The sequence below is a fragment of the Natator depressus genome, chromosome 1, assembly GCF_965152275.1.
Source record: "Natator depressus isolate rNatDep1 chromosome 1, rNatDep2.hap1, whole genome shotgun sequence".
Lineage (NCBI taxonomy): Eukaryota > Metazoa > Chordata > Testudines > Cheloniidae > Natator > Natator depressus.
The window spans coordinates 264,455,405-264,480,356 of NC_134234.1; the positions used below are offsets into that span (position 1 = coordinate 264,455,405).

Sequence of the window (24,952 nt, forward strand, 5' to 3'; positions counted from 1 at the left end):
TGTCATCTCAGATTGTATCACACAATTGGACTGATAATCACTTGCTTAGTGTTCAAAGAACTGATACATCATCAGCTCAGTGTAAACCTTTTAGTGTATTAGGAACACAAAAGAAATTTAGATGAAAAGTAAAACACTGAAATCTAACTTTATCCTCAAGACAAGGAGACACTGTTCGAAAATGAATATATTTACATTCAAGGGAATATCACGCTTCTTTCCTTGATTCTTCAAGAGCACCTTATGCACAGGGGAAAAGAAAAGCCTAATAATACAATGCTGCTGCCCATTCATGCTAATCTTGTTATTCTAAAAAATTTAGAAACTACTAATGGGGAATGGACAGCTTAGAGAAGAGATAATGGGATTTAGGTCTTGATCCGACAAGCATTCCTTTGAGGTGCCCAGTTCTCACAACTCCTGCTGATTTAAATGAAAGCAAAGTGGACTCAGCACTTAACAAAGTTGAGCCCTCATAGCTTTTTACTTCTAGACTCCAGGTTAGAATGAAGTCAAGACCAGTGGTGACCAAAATATTTTACTATTTGATGGGGCTGTGCAGTGAAAAACCAGTTGGATGCCTTGATCCATTGTCACTGAACATGTGTCTCCACCACAAAATTGGTGTTGACTGTCACCCTTGTAGAGATTTTTAGAAAGGAACTGGAAGAGAATCGACATGGAGGTCTCTCCCACTCTAATGCTGGTCCTATATCAAATCTGAGGTTCACTGGCAAAGTAGAGTAGGGAAGCTTGCCAATTTCCTTTCTGTGATTCACATCTTCTGTGGATGGGGGACATCACTCTCTCGAGTTGCTAAGTAGACACTTTAAATTAATACTAAATTCACATGTAAAAATCATAAAAAACAATTAAAGGGAAATATGTGCGCAGGTTTTTCCTCTATGAAAGGCAACAAACAAGGATCAGAGTGGTAGCCGTTTTAGTCTGTATCAGCAAAAACAACGGGGAGTCCTTATGGCACCTTAGAGAGTTACTTATAGAAGAGCCACAGTCAACCTGAAAATCCTGGGTGTGATTTACAAAAGTGCTTATTACTGACCTTTCTCTCCTCCCATTAAAGTCAATGGTAAAACTCTCATTGACTTCAATGGGAGCAGAGTTAGGCCAACACAAAGCATGCTTCTGAAAATCCCACCCAAGATTTTCCACTGAAAATGTTGTACCCAGCGTTGCAGAGACTCACAATATTATGCTGAATCTTGTGATATTTGGCATTTTTCTCAAACATGCGGGCAAATAAATTTGGTGTTGCTTTTGTTACATTTTTTAAATTTCATCTCAAAAGTTTTTTGAGGCTTGACTCATGATTTGGGTTTAGCAATGGTCTGTAGCTATTACTGACATGAGTGGCCTCTGTGATTATTGCAAGTGAAACAATATTTTCTCTACTTTTCCAGGTTGTTTACTTTGACATATGGTCCTGGCCACTGTTCTCTTGTTGGTGCTTACCCCTCCAGTCACAAGTGCCCCCAACAGGGCACTGACCAACAAGGGCAGCAGCGAAGCTGAAAGGGAAACTGAAACGAAGGGAGCAACAGACAGATGCGTACAAAGAGAGAGTAGGGTGAAATGGATCTGAGCATTTTGGTGTTGCTCTTGGGCCCACCCAAGACACGTCTAGTTCTAAACATCTACCCTGAGCAGAAGAAAACCTTATATATTAAAGGGTTTATTAAATATTTCAGGACATATTAATTAACATGTGCTCTGTCAGAAAACTTCACATTTCAAAAACTTCAGGTTAACAATGTCCCTTTAAACTCAGTGTTTTCAGAGAGGGTTAAGCTATGACCATTATTGTATATAATGGTACATTTCTCAATGGCAATAGTCATTAGAATACTTCCCCCACTGTACTTGTCAAACATTAGTGTAAAACCAATAATGAGTCATCTTCCCATCATTTTTCAGACACCTGCGTTAAATCCTGAAGGGATTTGTTCCAATTGGTGTAGTGTTCTAATGGGAAGTCTGAATAGTTTCCCTGCAGCCATTCTGCACTAAGCAGACTCACTACAGAAGGGTCGATGGATTGTTCAATAAGCCTGTAGTATCTGCAGAATGAAAATGCAGTGTGAGAGAAAGATGATTTCTGGTAACTTTGCAGCTGTCAGCAAATCCTGAGAGAGAGAAAGCATAAAGGTTGTTTTCTGCAATATATGTGACATCCTAGTTTGAAATGACACAGCTCATGTTATTCTGTGACAAGCCCTGTATTAAGACATGACAGATAATAAACCCATAAGAACAGCTAACCTGCCAAATACAGATCCACAGATTAATAGATTCCAAGGCCAGAAGGGACCTCAGTGATAATGTCACCTGACCTGTATAACACAGGCCACAGAACTTTCCCAAAATAATTCCTAGAGCAGATCTTCCAGAAAAACATTCAATCTTGATTTAAAAATGGTCAGTGATGGAAAATCCACCGTGGTGTTTGGTAAATTATTCCAATGATTAATTACTCTCTCCATTTAAAATTTACACCTTATTTCCAGTCTGATTTTGTGTAGTTTAAAAGTGTCCAGCCATTGGATTGTTATGCGCTTCTTTACTAGACTGAAGTGCCCATTATTAAATATATGTTCCCCATGTAGGTATTTACCGACTGTAATCAGTCCTTCTCTTAACCTTCTCTTTGTTAAACTAAATAGATTGAGCTCCTTAGGTCTCTCACAAGAAGACATGTTTTATAATCTATTATTCATTCTCATAGCTCTTCTCTGAATCCTCTCCAATTTATCAACTTCCTTCTTGAATTGTGGGCATGAGAACTGGACATAGTATTCCAGCGGCAGCCACAGGAATGCCAAATAGATAAAATAACCTCTCTACTCCTACCTGAGATTCCCCTGTTTATGCATCCAAGGATCTCATTAGCCCTTTTGGCTCTTTTAGTTAGATATTAAAAACAGCATTACAATGGGAGCTCATGTTCAGCTGATTATCCCCCATGACTCCTACTTCTTTTTCAGTCACTATTTCACACGATAGATTTTCCCATCTTGTAAGTATCACATACATTTTTTGTTCCTAGATGTATAGATTTACATTTAGGTGTATTAAAATGCATATTGTTTGCATGCACCCAGTTTACCATGCGATTTAGGTTACTCTGTATTAGCAACCTGACCTCTTAATTATTTACCGCACCCGCAATTTCTGTGTCATCCACTAACTATCAGTGATGATTTCATGTTTTCTTCCTCATCATTGATAAAAATGTTAAATAGCATAGGGCCAAGAACAGACCCCTGCAGGACCCAGAAGAAAAACATCCACTCAACAATGACCCCCAGTTTACAATTATATTTTGAGACCTATCAGTTAGCCTGCTTGTAAACCATTTAATGTGTGCCATTTTAATTTTTATATTGTGAGTTGAGCTCATGATAAAGCTTTGACTTGATATTTTCTTGCTTAACTATTGCCAGAGCGAGTGTTGCTTCATTTCAAATTATAAATTACGTTATACTTCCCTTTATCATCAAATTAAGTCTTGAACACTCTACAAGTTTCAAAATGCTAAGCAGTTTACCTTATGATGAAACTCTGCAGAAACATTCTGATGTCATCATAGGAGTCACAATTATGAAAGAATATTAGTTAACTGTAATTGTTGTTCTCTGAGAAAATGCATCATAAAAGATCACTCTCTCCTGCCTCCACATCCCTACAACAAGGCCAAGGTGGGAACACCATAAGCTCAACATTCTGAAGCTCTGGTCCCACAAAGGGCATGCTTTGCCAGCCACTGCAATGGAAGGCATTCGCTCCCTCGTACTTTAGTCATCAGTTCCTTTTAAAGCAAGATGTGAAGTTACTCACACAGGTATTAAAGGGATTTGAATGATAAAGATAAAACAGGCTATCAAAGCATCAGCTCTCTTCTGGAAGGAGTAGTTGAATGCTGATCTGTTATGATGTTCAGAGGAGAATTATTATAGGGAAGTCATCCTCCCTTACAAATACCCTATAAAATAGATTCATACTCCTGAAGACTTAAGGGCTCTGGAATGAGTATGAATGAAAGGTCAGCAAAAGGCAGTGGAAGGTAAAATCAGGTGAACGCTGCCTTTTTTCATCGTTTTATAAATTTAAGAGTTGTTGCTCTTTAAACAGTTCCCACAACAATCATAAAAAAATAAACAAAGAAACAACCTAAAAAAAGAGAGAGTTTGTGTAACCTTGATCCTGGACCCTGTCTGGAAAGAGGTTCTGTGATACACCAAACCTCAACTCCTATCTCCATAAACAGCATGGCTAAGGAGTAAACTTTACTTCCTATCTGATTTAGATTCTTCCATTTTCTGTTTTGAGGAGCAGGGCTAAAAGATTTAACTCCCTTTAGATCCATGAGAGGTCCCCACGACAAAAAATGGACAATTTGCTGGAGCACCTGGAAAAGACAGAAGATTTCCAACCACAGATGGGGAAAAAGGAGATTGTAACCACAGCTCCTAGCCTAGCTGTAATGTTTAAATTGATTGGGAGAGCTGTCATGCAGTTGTACTTCAATGTTACAATACCAAATAGTTTGTGAACCTTCTCCCAGCTAAACAAAGCAGAAAAGTTCATAGCTTGGGTCAATCAGACCCCCAACTTCCTAAAGTGCTTATCATTATAGGAGGTGATAAGGAGGGAAATTACCACTGAGCTATCATACATTTTAGACAGGGTAGTCACTGCCTCTGTGATCTACCCTCTCTCCTCTACATTAGACCAGAGAAGTTATCCCTGACAGGGACACATTTTTTTTGGAAAGGATAGCACATTATATTAAATTTTTTTTATCCTGGGGAGAAGGGGAGAGGGAATTATTGCAGTATCTAACAGTGTGTCTTGATAGTTCTATAGACCCACCTTGTCAGTAGATGCTGGAACTCTGCAGAGAAATGCTAATTGAGTCTATTGACTCACAGTGGCAGGTGTAGCTACTTGCAGCCCTGGCTATAAGGGAAGAGCAGAGGAATGTAGGGTCTGGGACTAAGCAGTCTTCATGGAGGAACGGTAGGAACAGCCAAGTCTAGGGACATGGCTAGGGTTGGAGTTTACATTGTTAATAAAAGCCAAATGAGGAAGCCAGGAAGAGACTGAGTTTTGAACATGGGTGTTTTGGAACGGAGCATGGGGTGAAAGGTACCTGATCACAAAGTCACTGGTATTTCCATTTCCTTAAATGTTGATCGTCATCTTAGATTTGATTAATGCTCATAATGTCTCATTCATACAGCATCTTTCAAGCTGGAGGATCACAAAGCACCACATAAACTATAGCATATAGGAATCACTTGAATGCTGAAATGCAACCATGTTTGGGGTGGCTGCTGGCAGCCAGCTGGCTAGCTTGCAAACATATTATGCAAGACGCAAACTTCTACTGTTTTGAAAAGGGCCATGGAGTTCTTTCATGTCCACAAATACCAGCCAGGACCTTGGTTTACAAAGGCCTTACCCAGATGCCCATCACAAAGAAAGTTTAATAGAGCTCATATTACACTCCATGGAACGATGAAAGAGTGAATGGTCCCTTCTGGGATTCAAACTCATGGTTGCAGGGAATTTAGGTAGTTCAAAAGTAATTCTTAGACCACTAAGCATTTCCCTCCAATATAAACTGATGAATAATCAATGTTATGCTGAAATGCCAGTATCCTAGCAGCTACTTCTAAAGAAATGTACTCATTGGAATAAACTATAAAAGAATTTAAAGAATCATCATATACTAAATATAGAACAGATATTATGTAAATAAAGCACAGAATATTCAATCAATTGGAAAATAATTAGCACTTATACATCTTAGCTTTATATCTTCAAAGTGCTATATAAACATTAGCTAATTAATCCTCACAACACCCCTGTGAGCTGGGAAGCTTTTACTATCTACATCTTACAGAGCGGTAACTGACTTGCCCATGTCACAGAGTGAGCAAGTAACAGAACCTGGATTTTTAACTCAAGAGCTCCTAATGCCCAGTCCTCTTCTCATTCTTCTAAATATTACTATTGGGATCTTATTATTCTATGAAAATAATGAGATCATCAGAAGAATGCTATTTATACTTAAAACATGGTCAGAAATTATTCTGTCACACAATATGCATCAGCTACAATACTAAAGTTTTAGACAAATGTGAATTACAAAGAAATATATATCATTCTTTTATAACTGTGGAAATGGAAGTTATAGGACTTGTATTAAATTTCTCAAATTCTGAAGAGGTCTACTTGAAAAGGTAAAACAACATTTACTTTAGCTCATAAAATAGAGTTTTCAGATCTTACTGCCACATGCTTGCTAAGCTACTTCCATTTAACGTATTTTTGAGTTACTGAAAATTAAGGCAAACACTGTAGAATCAAAAACAACATTCAGTGGAGAAAATACAGTATTCAGAATAATGTATGTTCATAGGCTCAGAGCTCCCCAAAGTCCTGAAGAGAATATTACAAATTCACAGGTATTTCCGAGTCCTAAATTTTGCATTCTGATCTTTGATTCAGCTTGCAAATGTTTAAAAATGCATGCAACAAGACAGCTCCCTTTTGGCTACATGTCTGAGTAGGCTCAAACATCTAAATTATTCTATCAAAGGTCAACTGTAACAGATACCCAAGACTGGTTTCATATCCACCTGGGAAGAACTACGGAATACAAAGACCTTGGGTGTTTGAGCATTTTTTTCCATTTTTGACCAACACACATTTCTTTTAGGGGATCTGCTCCCACAGGTAGATACCAGTATTTTGACGAATGGAGAAAACCTGGCAGTGTGTAAGACAAGCTTAAATCTTATATGTTTTCAGAGTCACATTCACTTAAAACCCACATCACAAAAAGATACACAATGAAGATATGATAGCAGAATTAACTTAAGCACCATATTATGGTATTCAAGTCATAACAGTACTAGAATTTTTAAGGTCATTGGATGTAGATGACATCAATACATTCATGTCTCAACACTGACATCAGAAATGAGGAAAATTACAGCCTTTCTGGGCCTTTAAAAAAAATCTCATAACTCTACCCAATTTAATATCATTAAAATACTTATGGCAGACCTCTGAGGAACAAGAGACAATTTCTATTCTGTTACACTGGTGCAATTCAGAAGTAATTCAAGGAAATTCAACAGAGTTACTCTAAATTTCCACAAGTATAAACCAGAGCAGATTTTGGCCCAAATTCAACACTGGAGTAAGGAGGAATAACTCCGTTGACTTTAATAGAGTTGCACTTATTCACTGCTGAAATAATTTTTACTCAATGCACAACTTCCAACATTGTGAACAACTCGTGACTCGAGGAAAGTTTTAACAGTCACACTCAAAAATAAGCTCACACATAATATGAAAAGTTGCTCAAACTGAAAAATGTTTCCAAATGGTGGATGGTACCAAATCTGTTGACATAGGCATAATGCAAGGGTAAAGGAAGAGCCATACAGAACTCAGTAGTTTTGTTTTTCAGGGATTCATGTGAACCATTATTTCAGTTTTGATGTATATACGTTCACATCCCTTGAATTTACGATTTGCATGAACCCAAAACCTGAAAGTAAACCTGGATTTATATTTCTCTGAGTGTACAGTGCCCCAGCACTGTGCCAAAAGCAGAATTACCACTGGTAAAAGGTAACATGAAATACAATTCCCCAAACTGAAAACTATTATCATCCTGTGCTGAACATACCACATTTCAAAACTGTTTAAATTGCTATCAAACATTTTAGGGAGATTGGAACATCTAAAGAAAAAGCAAATAAACCATCTGTTTTCTCCAGTATTGTTAATTAAACACGCACTCGCACACAAGATATTCTTTCCAATGTTCCTCTAATGTGTTCTAAGTTCCTATTTAAATACGCTGGTATAATGTAACATATTTCACTAGGGACATATGATATAATAATGGATGAAAGCACATTCATTTACTTGTTTTTATCTCAGCAAACTGAATAGGTTAATCATATTTTGGCTGTATTATCAGTATAACTTAGTTGTAGCAGGTCTACATTGGAGGATTTTTTCAGCCAACAAATTACTACAAATGTTAAAATACCTCCACTAAGTACACTGTAATAATTTTTTTTAAAAAATGAATTAAAATGACTGCCATTGACCAACAATTTACAGAACAAGTAAAGAATTTAGAAGAGGTGACTCCTACTGGTTTGAGTATTTCTTCCTAAAATCTCTTAAAAAACAACAGAATATACTTAAGAAACCCCGTCCCGCAAAAAATCATTTAAAATAAACTAACAACCACCTCTATTGTTCTGTTCCTCCAAGTTGTTGTTATGACACAGATTCTTTTAGTGGTATCTTTTACCTCAATGGCACAAAGCAAAGACAACTGTGATGAAAATGTAACAGTGTGAGTCTACCAAGAGACTCAGGCCCACATTTTTAAACATGAGTGCCTAAAGTTGGTCACCTAAATCTACAGTTTGGATCCATTACTGCATTGGGAATCTTCTAGCATGCCCCCCTAGGCCTGCGCAGAGTCCCAGTGACTTCCATGAGACTCTGTACAGGCACAGGGGATCTACACTACCAGATCCCAGATGCTGTAACAGGGCTTTCAGCACCTACGTAATTTTCAGAGGCACTGAGCATCCTGCAGCTCCCACTGCGGTCTATGGGAGCTGCAGGATGCTCAGCACTTCTGAAAATCAGTATAAACTTAGTTCTATAAGGTGGACTGAATACGTATGAACTTAGTTGCACAAATGTAGGCATCTAGATCTGGAAATAGTGGAATCTGAATCAGTAATATACATATTTCTGAAAGTACATGTCAGTGTGCAACCATAATGATTCTTCACTGGCTACTCAAAACAACTTTTGTTTCTATTTTTCCAAATTAGACTAGTAATAAATTAGACTAGTAATTGTTTGAAGTTGATCAATAAGTAGCAAATTTCTAATTCAATACAGTATTTGATACTCTCTGAGAAAATGAAGTGAAATCCACAATCTATTTATGGTAAAACTTTTTTTTTTGAGTCTTTCTGAGCAGATTTATAGACAAATAGGTTTTCAGTAATTTTTTTCTACACCATATAAAAAAACCCATTGTCCTTTCTGAGAAAAAAAGAGTAACTACATTATTAGTACACAATTAAGCAAAACAAACCAGCAGCTTATGATTTGTTACTTTTTAAGGATTTAATCCACCATAAAAGATGCACAGACTATTCGGGCACATTAGATCTTGACATCTGTCTATGCCAGTTTTGGACCAGTTTGACCTATACAGGAGACAGACTGTGTAACGGCAGATAAATAAATCAAATCACACCATGACTGAGAGTTGCAAAGTTGTTCAGGGAGTGAGCTCATATAGGGGATTCTAGCTGCATGATCAGTGTTACTCCCCACTCAAATCTGTGCATTTTCTCCTCACACAAACCACAGGAGGGGAAGACTGAGAAGACCTGGTCAGTTCTTTTGGTGTGTTCTTTAAAAAAAAAATGCAGTTAGAGTGAAGTGGAGATCTCCCATCACTGGAGAGAAGAACTGACCGCAGGAGGCCCTATGTATGGTGTCTCTGAACAGCCCATGATGTAAGGAACTTGATGATCTTGTCCATTTCCTAGTTTGCCTCATTCCCCACTTCATCCATTGCCATACGTGTCATGTTGGTTGGGAATCAGCTGCTTGATAGCTCCCCTCCCAAAGCCCCATGAAAGAGCTGTCAAATGAAGAATTTCTTTGGGCCATGGGGCTTTAATATTTTTCCTGACTTGACTGATAGATGTATTAGATATTACTATAACAAAATTAACTATAGTAACTGTAGATGTTGTCACTACTAATTAGGTATAATTACCTCACCAGTTACTTGGTTTTTCTGGTTTAAAATAATTCAGACATCTATCCTGTCCCACGCTTAGACTGAAGTGGTATTGCCTCCTCAGAAATCAAGTATTCCCCCCCACACACACACACACACACCTTCCCCCATCAGGGAAAGAGTACAGAAAGAAACAAAGAAATTGACTGGAATGTTTAATTTATAAGGAAAGAGTAAAAGTGCTAAATATGCATCATTTGTCTAAATGATGACTGGGTGGAGCATAATAGTCTGTAAATATTTGAAGGGATTCAGCACTTAAAGAGTAGTGAAGAATTATTTAGGGTGGTACAGGGAGATATAACTAGTAATAGTGGGATGAAATGAAGAAAGGGAAAATTAAGGGGAAAATATATTAGGACAGCGGGTTCTATTAAGGTGCGGAACCAGGTAAAAGGCCATGATAAAAGCTCAATTTCTGGGAATATTAAAAACTAAATGCGAGAAAATGCATTAAAATGCATTGGCAACGGGAAGTGGAATAGGCCACCTAATAGGTTTGTTTCCATCTCCAACGCCAATGATTCTGTAATAAATAGTTGACTAGCCTTAGACAGCCTCCTCAGCAGAGTTAGAGTCTGACTGATTACCATACATATAGCACTGTATATGGCTCCAGCAGAATAGAAATGATGTTGAAGGGTGCATGGGATTTATCCTAGAAATCTAAAAGACCTCTTCTTTCATTCACCATAACCATTACCTCCCATGATGGCTACGTTCCACTGGAACAATGAAATGGTTGAGGAGTAGAGAGAGGCTAAGATCCATGGAAGACAGAACTTTCACAGGAGCATTAGGAACCCACTCCTGGCTAAAATAATCATTAGCCTTGTTGCATTCCAGAACTCATGCTTTTGCACTAACTGCACTGCAATAGCTCTCTTATATGCTGACATTGCAACACTATCACACTTCACATATAAATACATTCATTTTAAAACTACCCCTGCTGGAATGAGTCACACTAAGAAGAAATAAAAAAGTGCAGTTTTGCTCATGGGAGGTGCTCAGATATTATGGTGATGGGTGCTAATATAAAAAAACCTAGAGAGGTATATAGATCCCCAGACCACATTCGTCAGGGTTTAGGTACTTCTATCAATCTCCCCTGACATTAGTCCCATCATTGCCACTTTGCAGAAGCCTTAAAAGCCAACTGGGCAGAGTCAGTGAGGTAAAATTTTCAAAAGTGGCTAAGGGACTGAAGAATCTATGTCCCACTTTCAAAAGTGACAGGCACTAAGGCCCAGTTGCTCAAAGGTATTTAAGTGCCTAACTTCACCAATGGGAATTAGGCAACTAAATACCTTTGAGGATCTGGGTCTTAGAAGCCTAAGTCTCATTGAAAGAATCCGGAGGAAATTGTAGCTTTAAGTATTTTCATAAGGCCAGCTGCAGTTTTATGCAAACACTTCTGAGAAAGGAATAAAATATAAAAGGAAGTCCTTTTGTGGACAATATGCAAGGTCGCAGTTTTGGTAAAGGTTATTTTAAAGCAGACACATCATATGATTTTGAGGTACTTTCATCTATTATAATAGCTATATTATCACTACACACTCGATGCTATTCAGAGTACTCTATAATCATACCTGTGTGTATGCAAACACACTACGCTATAGCAACTGATGTGTTATTTAGCAGCTAATGATGTTTATAGTTTTAGAAGCATTTCAACAGCTATAAGTACAATATTTCAAAAAACTGCATGTCAAATTTTCCGTGCCTCTGGGAAGACAAATCAGTATGTAGAACTGGAAGCACAGCAAAAGCTAAATATATTATAATCAGCAGTAGGAAGGCAGAGTAAATCAAAGGTAAAAATAAAGTTAATATAATAAACAGAACTCAATTATTTCTTTTCTGAAAAATGCTAAATACACTGAAAAATGATTACAATAAAACTGTACTTTTATTTATGCTAAGCTTTTTTCCAAAAAATAAAAATTTAAATTATTATCTGTATCATTGGAGGTGTTGGTAGAGTCTCCATAGCAAAGGTTGCATTGAAATTTGCACTGAAAGTGGAACAAAAATTGCTGTGTTTCACACTTCAGTGAATACACTGAAGATCTTTAAATTTGGCCCAATAATTCTTCAGAGGATAACTATATTTTCCATGTAAAATTTTAAGAAAAAATATTTACTAACTTGTGCTGAAGAAATATTTTTAAATGCCACTTTTTGAAAATTTCCTCTGTTTTTTCCACAATACTTTGGGTTCCTCTAATTAAACCACCAGAGTCCCCACCATCTCCAAACATTTCTCCCTCCCTCTCTCTCACATACACACACTCAGATATCATGAAAAGAAAGGGAGTACTTGTGGCACCTTAGTGACCAAAGTACTCCTTTTCTTTTTGAGAATACAGACTAACACGGCTGCTTCTCTGAAACCTCTGATACCTGTCAGATATCATGTTAGCTCATAGGTACGTCTGACATTTTTTTAATTAGACACAAAGATTTATTCCTCTGAACCTGAGTTCGGCCAGATTAGCTGACAGAATTGTCAAGTTCCACTGGCTATTTTGAAAAACAAAACCTAAAATATTAATTTTCATGTTTGTCAACATTTTCTCACCAGTTCTATTCTAGATAGCCATGCTGTGGAAATAACCCAGCAGGCTGGGAAGCAGAAGATCTGAGAGTGGTCTGAAGAAGATATGGGCTTCAGCATGGCCACAGGTGGGGTGAGCAGGAAAGTATGTGTGTGACATGGGAGACAGGGAGAGTGGAAATTTGGGGAGGTCTGGGGGGCCAGTAGCTGTGTGCCAAGGTACCTCTGGCACATCAAGGCAGCAGATAAGGCTAGAGATACATGGACTATGGCTGATGTAATGGAGGTAGTTGAGGCTGAGAAGCGAAACTAATGAGTAGCACAGACAAAATATTGCATCACTCAGCTGCTTATTTCATTATGTTTTAGGGTTTTCACTGGTGGATTCTGCAATAACCACCTTAACACTAAGCTGCTGATATATTTTGTGTGGGGAGAGAAAGACAGCTTGCTCTCTCTTCCCCGCCCCCATATGTCCTGATTTCTTTTGTTTCAAAATCTCTATTTAAATGACTAAATTATTAAAGAAGGTTGACCATTAGGAAATTGCATCATAATTCAATCCAGAGCTCACATTCTACAAGTAAACAAAAAAATAGATTTAGCAGCACTCAACTAGCAAAATAATAACAGAAGCAATCTACCAAACTAGAAACAGTTGCTACACTTAATTCAGCCCTGTCATATGCAGATGCATAATTCTCATTGAACTAAATGGGTGCTGAATTTAATCTATAGTCAGTTTTTTAACTTTATACAGAAGATTTTATTACTATAGTCCCCCCACTGTAAAAATATCTTAAATAAAAAAATCAGAACAATTAAATAATAAAAGTTTAGTAATGAATTCTCTTTTTTTATCAATACTTAGTGACCTTTACATGAGAACTCCATTGAAAAACTCCAGAAAAATTAACTTGAAACACTATGAAACTGGGGCTAAGAGACCAAGACATGCTAATGCAGGGATGATATTGGCAAAGATGAAAAGGAATAAGACAAATTAAAAGGAATAACAAATTAACCATATTCTTTCTTTTCCACCCAGCCACATATACAGTTAAGAGCATGGATACATCTGGGTTTCCTCTGAAAATATATGTTATAACTGTATCTATTTGTAAAATGCTCGTATTATAAAAGAAGAGATTTCACAATCTGTGAAAAATATTCTGACCGTGCTGGTATCTGGTGTAACTTCACAGGTTGGAAAGAGCTAATATGCCATTCTTGAAGTCATTCCATTCAACAAAGGGGCAAAATACCTTTAAAATGCCTTTCACACTTTTTTTTCCTTCTGAAATTACAATTACTACACACTTTATGAGCCTGCAGCTGGTTTTAGCAAACTGGTATTTGCAGGTCTCGCATGACAGACAGCTGATGAAAGTGACAAGCAAGAGTTTTCATTCATTGCTGCTGGCAACCCACTGCCTTTCTGATCCCTTTCTATGGAAACAGAGATTGGTTGTGGGGGAATAAGGTAAAGGGTTATTTTAAAAAGTCCATATTATCAAATCAGCATCCAGCAGCTGAGTCTGAGCTCTTGTTAGCTGCCTCAGCTGGCTCCCATCATACCCTTCTGTTTCCATAGAAACCATAGCAGCAGCATTCCCAATCTCACCAGGACTGCTCTGGAGTTTGCACATTCGGTCATTTCCAGATCCAGCCTGGCCATAACCCTGGGGATGATGGTCGCTGCACTCTGTTAATCTGCATTGCCGGCCTCCCCCCACAAGGGGACGCTGTGCAGATAGGAGGTCAACTAAGGATTCTTCCTCTCACTCTGGGAGCCCAGGGGGACAGGATGGTGCTCAGAACAGGGGCCACCTCTTGAGTCCTTGGCACAGCAGCTGCTCCTTCTCTTCCACTGCTCCCCACTGAGTGGCAGCAACCAACTGGGGTGAGTGACCGAGAGGGAAGAGATGGCACATTGCTCTCCTCCAAAACCTACAGCACAGGGGACAGAAATGCAATACAGTATCTTGGTGGCCAGCACGATGAAGGCAGCTGCGCTGTGGCTCCCTAAGTCAGAGCAGTAGGAAAAGGGATTTTTTTAAAAACTATTGCTCCCATCCCCTGAAGAGAACAATGATCAGTCATGGAAAGAGACATAGGGACATTCACCCACTCGAGCAGTCTGATTGGCTGGCCATTCCTAGGTGCTTTGTAATAGCACTTTATTATTGTAAAACATCTTTCTAAAGCACTCATTACTGTAGTATCTAGCTGCTCTACATCAGTTACCCCTAGAAAGACACTCCAGTTTAAGACACTTTTTACACAGTGAGCAGGTAGGTGCCAGTGGTCAATTTTCCAGAAAAAACTGCTTTCTGAAAGGGGCTGGCGGGAGAGAGAGAGAGAGAGAGAGTGTGTACTAGTATGTGTGTGTTTGGGGGGGGGGTGCTTAAACACAGCTGTTCAATCTGCTGCATTCTCCACCAGCTGCCTTTAGAGTTGACCCAAAAATGAATATATTGTGAACATGGAGTCTTGAGCTGACAAATATGAGTCACTGTCATTAAATCAGCAACAAAGAGTGACTGCAGCAGAGTAGCTAAAGGTAAAAGGCGGCCTTATTTGTCACTCGTCTCTCCTGGGATTTCAGCAGCAGCAGTGAATACAGTAGGATGCAGAGACTGCATCCCTCTGATCAACAGGAGCAGACACATTCAGTAAGATTACTGTTTTAGCCAGTGCCTCAAAATGGTTTCCTCCGCCAACCAACATCACTTCCATTTTATGTAGATTAAACTTGAGCCAGTTACTCTTGGCACAGGTCGCATTTTCTCTCGGGCAGTCTGTCTTCAGGGCTTCTGCACTGTCTCTCTGTCGAAACAGAGACATTGAACGTGAAAGGGTATCATCTGCCTATTGATAACAGTAGAGTCTGTACGGCTCACAATCCTTACTAGTGTTCTTACATACAGTCAATGTTGAATAAGAGGTGGCAAGAACCATCCTTGTGGGAATCCTCAGGGAAGAGGAGCAACTCTCCATCACTAATGTCTGGGAACTATTTAAAAGAAGTGAGTTAGTGATCTCTATTGTAGATTTTGCTATATTTGAGTGAAAAGTAAGGAGGAATTGTCTTCTCTTTGTAGCAGAAGAGGGACTGCCTGCCTCTGAGCTGACAGACCATAGATCCTTCAATCTCTAATGTGCCAGTCCTGTGGCTGAGAGCATACAGATGTACTGCTGTGCCATGAATAAGCTGGTGACTGGGCCCCCATTCTCCACTGAAGTCAGTTGCAGAATGGGGGCTCAATCACTAGCTTAGGACTGAAAGTTGTCACCACTTGATCTGTTTATAAATTAGTATCCTATGTGAAAGTAAATTATCTTAGTCTTGCTGAGCAGAGAGGTGTCTGCATCAAAATTGGCATAAGTGACACCCTGCTTGGACCATTTAGGATCAAATAGTATAAAGTCTGAATTGTCCCCTTATTTCAATGATGGCTCCTTTGGGCCAGGTTCGAGGCATACTGTTGGGAAGAAACAGAAAAAATTCACCCTGCTGCTGCCGCGTCACACCTGTTCTGTGACCAGAGGACCTCAATTTTAGCACCTTTCATGAGTCCTAGAGAGGAAGGATGGTCCAGTGGTAAGGGTAAAATGGGGACAATGGTACTGCCCTACTTCACAGGAGTGTTGTCAGGATAAATGGATTAAAGATTGTGGAGCGTTCAGATACTGCAGTTATGGGGGCTATATATAAGTACCTAAGATAGAGCCACTCTCTCGCTTTCTCTCAGAAACACACGTGCATGTTTTACTGGTACAGGTTCTCCTCCCTTTACTCTCAGAATAGTGCAATTTCTGAGACGTAGATTCAAGCATTTAAAATGCCAAAAGGCATGAATAAAACATTGATTTCTTTATATTCAAGTCTATGCCCTCAGCAATGAGCACGCTGCTACAATTTTCTGCTGCTGCAGGCCCAGAGGAAGATGGCAACTGCTATTGAAGATAAAGATTATTTTGTAGAAGTGCTTCAGGAATTACGAGTGACAAATGAAAAACTGCAAACTTCTCTTACCTCTCTAGAGGAGAGGTTTGAAAGCAATACAGCCATGATCAGCACACAGACTAAGAGAGCAAAAGAAGCTGAAGGAAATGCCTTGATGGCCTGGAGGAAAAAAACCACAAGATGTAAAAAAAAAAAAAAAAAAAGAGAGAGAGAGAGAGAGAGAGAGAGAGAGAGAAAGAGAGAGACACTGGAAATTTCACCCAAACCATTTTACTAGTGTTTTCAAAATTTGAATATAGAATGGCACATTGAATATGCAAATAACTGAATGCACATCAAGCACATCTATATGCATGGGGTATGAACAGGGAAAGAAACTCTGATCCAAAAGACTGAATTGTAGTTGGATCTACGTTTTAATGTGATAAATGAACTCAGTACACTGTATGGGGAGAAATCTGATCAGATCCTTTTCAAGATGGAAAACACAAAACAAGAGGAGGGGTGCTGCTGCTGCTGCTGTCTGACACTAGGATCACCAGGAGGTTTGAGGCGAGACACCTGGGTATGCATAGGCTGAACTGCAGGCAATCCTTTATGCAGGAAGAGGTGAATTTCAGTCTTAGGGCCTAAAGTATTGTAAGGAGTTTATTTAGTTTCCACATCATCTGTTACAGATACTTTAAGGCTAAGGAATCGTGGGCTAAGCACAGATGGATTCAGGAGCTGTTAACATGAACATCTCTGGATCAAAAGAACTTACAAATGGCAGAAGGCAAATACAGTCAGAATTATTTCTTCCTTTTCTTTTGTGGACACAACCTCAGAGCAGGTGATGTTTGAATAGTCACCAGTCATGCAGCACTTGAGAAACCATCCAGCAGGTCACTAGCCAAAACGTGTTTCCTACTCACCAACAGCACATACTGAATAAGTGGGGAATGAGAGGAAAGTTGCACTACTGTGTTACACCGCTCGCCAACTGTGATTTTTGACTAATAAAATTATACATGTATTCAATTTATAAATCACATGGACACTAATAAGTGCCCATCCAAATCATTCTAGCAGCTTGTACCCTTAACACCCTCCCCCACAAAAAACACAAACATTAAGTGTGAGCAGGGATGCAGATTCACCAAGGATTGTTGCCATGGAATAATGATATCTAGATCTTATATAGTAGGTCTCAAAGCACTTTAAAAAGGAGGTTAGTGTCATTATTGCCATTTCAGAGATGGGGAAACCAAGGCACAGAGAGCCAAAGTGACCTGTCCAAACTCACCCAGCAGCCTAGTGGCAGAGTCACCTGATATTGGCTGGTGGAGGGAGGAGGAGAGAATGGGCAGTGAGAGGGATAAGGAAAAAAAAAAGAGCTAGGAAGACAAAACACAAAGAACCTTGACAGTGCAACATTATAGTTGAGATTTTACGTGCACAAAAATCATGATATTGAAAGCTATAATTATCATGGAAACTAAATTGGCTGCAGTGTGTGTGTGTGTATATATATGTGTATGAAAACACACAAAAATGACATTAAAAGAATATTACCAAGGGAAGTCAAGCATAGAAAATGCCAGAATTAAGGGTGCCTGTGCAACCTTAGTTCTGCCCCCTTGTATGTACGCATTATGATACTGTCTTTACTGACATGATTACATAGGGTATTTTCCAGAAGCCCATTACCACACTTAGTGCACAGGATAGACCTGTGCTAAATTGGTGGGGATATGGTAGGGCTATTGTACTGAAGGATATTTTAAACAGAGGACCTTGAGAGTAGGGTTTTGTTCTGGAGAATGGAGGAGCAGTGTAATAGCAGTGGGCCTGGCTTTGAAGCCAAATCAAATCCAGCACCCGTGCTAGTGAAGGGGCAAGGATCTACAGCAAGCAAGAAGAGAGCAGGATAGGAACCAGACTGGTGATGCTGTAGCCATACAGCCACCAAATGGTTAATACATCTTTATCACCAACCTGTGCCAAGTTCAAGCATTTATCTACATGTGACATACCAATCACTTGAGCCACCCAATCCTCTGCAAAAATATCCTATTACAGTGTAAAAGAATCCAGGCCGGAAATTACCATGTTCCAGTAAGTTTTAGGAGAAATTTGTTTCACACAAGTTTTTTATTTTTCTTACAGAGAAGTTAACTTTCTGTGATGGAACTTACTCAGGGGAGGAGTCTAAAGAACAGGCAATCACCCAATAGCACATGTATGTGTCATAGGATAAATATGAACTACACTACGTAACTGACAATTTTCAGTAAGATTATTTTGTTATGATTTGTATATTCTTAAATTTCTCTTCTAAAAATACAGACTCAGAGTCAGATTTTCAAAGCAGAGCACAATGGATGTATCCAAAAAAAATCCATGTGTCTAAGCTAAAGGTTAAATACATTTGCAAGTGCCTACCTGTTTATATATATAACTAGATGATTTGAAAAAGCAAATACAGGTTTCTACAGTGCTGCACCCAGATTTCAAAATCTGACCCTTAATATACCAGTTAATCTAGTCAGAGAGAGAAAAGAACAATGATTAACTTTATTAACAGAGCAGCACTGATTTTATAAGGTTTTAAAAATATTTCCAATCTTCCTGCAACTATCTGCACCTTTGAAACATATCTTAATTACATTATATTTCCAAAGTAGAAAGGCAGTATATTGCTACAGATATTAAAACCATACACCAAATAAATATGACCTGGTTCATAAGCTCAAGGGAGTCCCAAGCACAGAAATCAAAACTCTTGCTGTGGACCAGTGGAAGATGAGTCAGTGGTGAAAATGATGCACTCAGTCTCCAACGGGAGTGTGACAACTGAAACACTTAAACAGCATCTCCTCTGATTAATCAATACTGCTGTATTTGGCATCAGTTAAGTAAGAAGATAAAAGTGTAAAGTGGAGGAATTCTAAGTAGAAATCTAGAAGTTTGAAGCAGTGGTATCAATGAATACTTGTATTTAAGTGACACTGCAGAATTACAGTTATAATAAAAGTTGCAGAATAAAAACATGAGTAAGGATATACTGTGGGGCCTGACGCTGCAAATCTTACTCCTGTGAGTCATGGTTACCCACAAGAGGAGTCCAGTTGACACACAACTTGGTTTGGGTGTGGTCACAAATATACACCAGAAGCATTCAGTGGAACTATTCTAATCTCTGTTAAATTGCTGTGGACGAATGAAATACAAATTTTACATACATCTAATAAACTGGCTGTATTTTTCTTTTTTGAAAAAACAATGTATGAATACTGTAATACCAATGTGGGCAAACTGTAAACTAGAAAGGATGATGTTCTCATTCCTGTTTTGAAGATGAGAATATTACAGATTAGTTATTTAAACTATGTTTTTACATTACATTCTGTTTTTATTACATCTTAAGTGAAAGTCATCAAAATGTCATTAAGGACTTTGTGCTTGGCACTATTTGAATGTAAACATTTCAGCAAGCTGGTTCTGAGCCATGCAATACTGATTTTTACAGTTATAAACATCCAATAAATGAAAACCTTAGTGTTATGATTAGACTTTGAAAAAAAAGATCAACCAGTTTATTTTCTGTATCCTGTCTTTTACATCATCTTTAGCATTAACTACTAACACAGTGCTACTCCTAGTAAACTAACCCCAAGGAACGTCCTGCCAAATTCTACCATCAATCCAATGCTGAAAAGTAGCTCAATGGTGCTGTAAAGCTCTACCTTACAAATTCCATTTCTTTGGGCATTGATTCTAGTGGCAATTATTACCTGCCTAATCTATTGAGAAACTTTCTGCCATTGCATTGAAGTGCATTTGAAGTGCTGAGATTAGGAAGTAAATAATAGTTTCATGTGTTCAAACAAAACACTAACCCCTATTCTATTCTGTTTCTGAAAACAATTAAGCTACATGAGAAAAACATGCATCAGATCTTAGTAACATGAAAAGATCAGCATGCACTACTTTGGTTTTGAAAACAATATTTTAAAGACAATAAACAGAAATTCTCAAATTGTTTGGGGAATTAATTTTGTTCTATCCAAGTAGCATCTCTTTGGGCCATCGTCAGGGCTGCTGAGAGGAGGCGAAAGGGGGATAACTGTAACGGGGTCCCAAGCTCACCCCCCCCCCCAACATGTTTAATGTCTGTGTAAATAAAGTGAAATGGCAGGGCATGGGGCCCCAGCGATCCTAATGTACCGGGCCCCAAATTTCTAATCAACGGGCTGTGGTTTAGGCATTATTTTTTTCTTACACTTCTTATACAAGCTGGATTTTTTTAAAAAAGAGTAATGACTTTCTTCAGAAATTCTTACTTTAAGCTATTACATGAAGAAAGAGAGGAAAAGCCTCAAACCCACTTTCAGCTTAAAAATGTGTAATTACTGATTAGGTTTCCCTTTCTTTAACAATGTCAGCTACCAGGTACAACACTTAATTTGTCTCATTTCCCCCCCTCATAGTAGTAACCTGTGGTAGCCAATTTAGTACAAAAATTATTAACTCATTATTGAAGAAAAGTACTATGAAGCATTATTCTGTATTTGAAGTATGCTAAAAACAGAAAATGATTTTGCCGCTGCTAATCTGGGATCATTATCACATTAGCCTAGCATGCATACGCCAAATGACAAATCAAACCAGTAATTTTAATATAAGAAACATTTTACTATTCCTCTCCTAAAACCCACTCTGCATTCAATAACCTCTTAATCACAGTAGTTTCTTTTGAAAGAGATTCTGTAATACATGAAGGTGCAAGCACCATTAACTATCACACAAGGAGAACATTTCTGGTAGTAACAAAAATCTGATACTCTTTGAATTCAAGGTACTTGCCTCAAACTGAAACTGGGAATTTCCCTGAGCTAAGTCACAGTTTGTTTGACTGCATGTACTTTAAGAGTTAGTGATAATGAAGTGGCAGACAAACACTATCAGAGAAAGCACTTCTGACTTTTTACTATCCCTACAGAATAAATACATTCAGAATCTATCCATTATATATTCAGATAGGGAAATGGAATGCTAGCCTTTCATTGTCAATCTACATAGAGTCTCATCATCAGATAGCACAAATGAAATGCTAATGTAAGAAGATGAATGCCAATTTCCTTCACTTTGCTCCAAGTTTCAGTGGCTCTCTACAATAAAAGATAGCTGTTTGTGGAGACTGGCTTGTTCCATACCATTAACTCAGAACAAAACATATTTTTAGTGGGACAGCAGTGTTTACTTGTAAGAACTGATGAATTGTATGCCACCATTTATCACTTGCAGACAAAGACATTCAGGCTCAATTTTGGACATAAATCAAGGTACATGCTCCTAAATAAAAAAGGATTGCTTAAGTCCCTAAAACTGCATAGATTGAGGTCAGATTGGCCATAGCAACCACGAATGGTACTTAGGCCTCCAGCAGGACTTAGCAACCAATAAATGAGCTTAGATCTCTTTTCATCTCCACTGGTGTGAAAGCCAAAATTAAAAAGATTAGATCACCCTGCACCCATCACAATAGGCTTCACAATGAAAAAGTCATTTCTAGCCTTTGAATCACATCAAATAAATAACATTCATCCCTTCTATAATGAACAACTTTCAAAGTAAATTGAATCTCCATAGTGCTGCTTTCCCTTGCTGCACCATATTTACATAACAATATATCACAGGAAGCTCAGAATCGGTCTTGTAAATGGGAGACTCTGAATAAAATGAATCTTTAGCACTGATTACTGTATATTCAGCTTCAAACTGCCTTCCATTTTCCCTTCTTTAACCAATATATTATAGATTACAATCAATATAACAAATGCTTTAAAGCTTGCAATATGAAAGTTTATTTCAATATGGGAATTGTACGGTAAATAGATTTTCCCCCTCTCATTTGAGAATTAGTTCCAAATTCTGCTTTTAAGTGCCCAAATACTATCTGGTTAATATTTGATTGAAAACAGTGGTACATTATTCCAGTTTATCACAACCTCCTCTCATGCTGTAGTTACTTCACTTTATTCTTTAAATTATTCGATCTGTTCTTTTAAACCCGCTACACAGTCTAGTATTTTAATTTTCTATTTCAACATGAAACATTGTTTTTTGTTCTTGTTCCAGTCTTTGGAACATTAGTTATTTGTAAACATTTAACAAGTGTACAATATCATTGATTGCAACTATAATAATCTAAACAATTTTAATTAAAAAAATTCTATCAAATGTTCTCGTCGTCTCATTACAGGAAAAGCATTTTTCTTATGCTCAACTTGTCCTTATTAAAATGGATCAGTATCCCATTTTCATTGCAGAGTATATAAACTACTGTTTAATGGAAAGTGTTCCAAAAGCAATATCTTAAAGTCAGAAGGTTATACCTACATTAAAAATATGCTGGAATAATTTCTGCCTTCTGCAGCAGCAGCTCATGTAGATAATACTATTTGAACTCAGCAGGCAACCTCATTAATTTATAAAACTCTCTGACCCCAGCACAGTTAACAGTGTAAAATAATTACAAATTAGGGTTGAAGGAGCACTGTTTTAATATTGCATGGGTCCTGCCAGCAACAAAACCATTTTATTGTGTCCCTGTATTTATTATGACTAAATATAATTTTACCTTACCTGAAATGAAGCTTCATGGTGAATTTTAAAAAAGTTGAACATTAGAAGAAACCTTCATTAAACAGCAACTGTAATAGCTACTACGCCAGTGAAGAAACCTTGCCTATTTTCTCCAATCATTCTCGTAACACAAAGCACTGCAATTACTGGTTTATAGGCTAGTAACAGCCTGGATACAGCAGTAAAGTAAAATATTTTAATAACAAGGCACATTTTAAATGTAACAACGTCTAACTCCTCTAGCAGGATATAAAATACTTGAGTGATGTATAAATATTCTCTCTTACCTAAAACTTGTCAGAAGAAGAGATCCTTCTCATTGTTGTCACCTCCCGTGCCCCCTCTTGCCACCATGGAAATTGGTTCTGCTATGTTTATTGCTCTGTGCCTCAGTTACAGCTGTGACACTAATCTGCCTGCACAGACCAGCAAACGTACGTGTGTGTGTTGGGGGGGGTGTGAGGGGGAGAGAGAGAGAGAGAGAGAAGATAGCCTACTGTCTTCTAGGCTGAGAACCTAAACCTCAGGCCAAGTCAAGGCTGAATGACAATGATCAAAGCTCTGTCCTTCATCAAGAGAGAAGACAGGATTTTTTTTCCTCCCAATGAAAAGTGGGACTGTCATTAGGGATTCTCACTAAGAAACCTCTAACAGAGACAGACCTTTTCCAGATTGCTAGTGCCTGCCCAGCAGTCCGTGCAGAATACAGGTAGCTATTGTTCCTGAGACAGATATGTAGCCAGCCACTCAGACTGTGACAGATCTCAACAAACCAGTGAGCCTGCCTTCACTTTAACTCTTTATTTACTAGTACTTTACTTTTTGCTGAAATACAAAGCTCTCCTTATATCCCCATGGGGAAAAATGAATTGTAAATAACCACATTTTGGTTAAGAAATGAGCTTGGTATCTTATACATAGAAATGTTCCCATTTAAACTTAAAAAATACTACCTTCACGCTGTAGCTCACGAAAGCTTATGCTCAAATAAATTTGTTAGTCTCTAAGGTGCCACAAGTCGTCCTTTTCTTTTTACCTTCAGTTCAGGCTCTCTTGTTCTGAAATCTGACTGAGCCTAATGGTTAGACATGGTATAGGAATATTAGACTCCAGTAGTAATAAAGAATTCAAATTATACCAGGTCAATAACTGATGCACTATGCTTTATGGAATGTTCATAATTTAAGGCTAAATGAAATCGTTCTGGATAATCACCGCCATGCTTTTACATGCAAATATTCTAGTTTTTAATAAAAGTGAATTGTCTAGTGACAATGTGACATAGTGCAACATGTGTTATCTTTAACATACAGAAGATTTTCCACTGGAAGTCAGCTCCCAGTTTTAATCTGGGGTGAATGTAGAAATCCCAAAAGGAAACAATGTTAGAAAGGGTTATCTAGGTAGTCAACAATTTCATTTCAAGGTAGAGGGATAGCCATCCTAGTCCCCCCTCCAGTTCTGTCACCTAGGTTTTCATAAACAAGTTTTAGCAAAACAAGCTTCATACAAAATAAGTTATGAGTTTAGTTCTAAAGACAAAAATCAAGAAATAGCTCATAAATTAAGGATAATATTCTGGCTTTTATGCACCCACTTAGGCCTACAGTAGACAGTACAACAATCTGTGAACAACTACTGATTTGACATACCGGGCACCCAGCGAATGGGTTCAGGGCAGGTCAATATTTTAGCCTTTAAACTCAATTTCCTTTTTCCTCTGTTTAAGCCGGTCTCAACTGTATTTTAAACATTGTATGAATGCACAGGTGAGTGAGTGAATACTTTGGGGGATGGGAGGGAGCTTGTTTGTTTTGTTTTTAAAAAAGGCCAAGTTAAAGTATATAAAGGGTGGGGAACAGAAAGAAAATCTTTCATACCAAGATAAAATATGAAA

The 24,952-nt window shown here is 38.1% G+C and overlaps 1 protein-coding gene across 5 annotated transcripts in view; it reads right to left on the minus strand.

The window, feature by feature from the left end:
• Positions 1–24,952, minus strand: part of LOC141980544 (dynein axonemal heavy chain 12-like) — a 95,006-nt gene that overhangs the window by 65,133 nt on the left and 4,921 nt on the right. For 4 of the 5 annotated variants that reach the window (XM_074941859.1, XM_074941858.1, XM_074941857.1 and 1 more), the window contains exon 1: positions 23,343–23,756. The exons of the other annotated variant lie outside the window; for it this stretch is intronic. The gene's annotated coding sequence lies outside the window, so the exon portion shown is untranslated. Of the gene's footprint in view, positions 1–23,342; positions 23,757–24,952 lie in introns of those variants that run through there. 5 annotated transcript variants of the gene reach the window in all.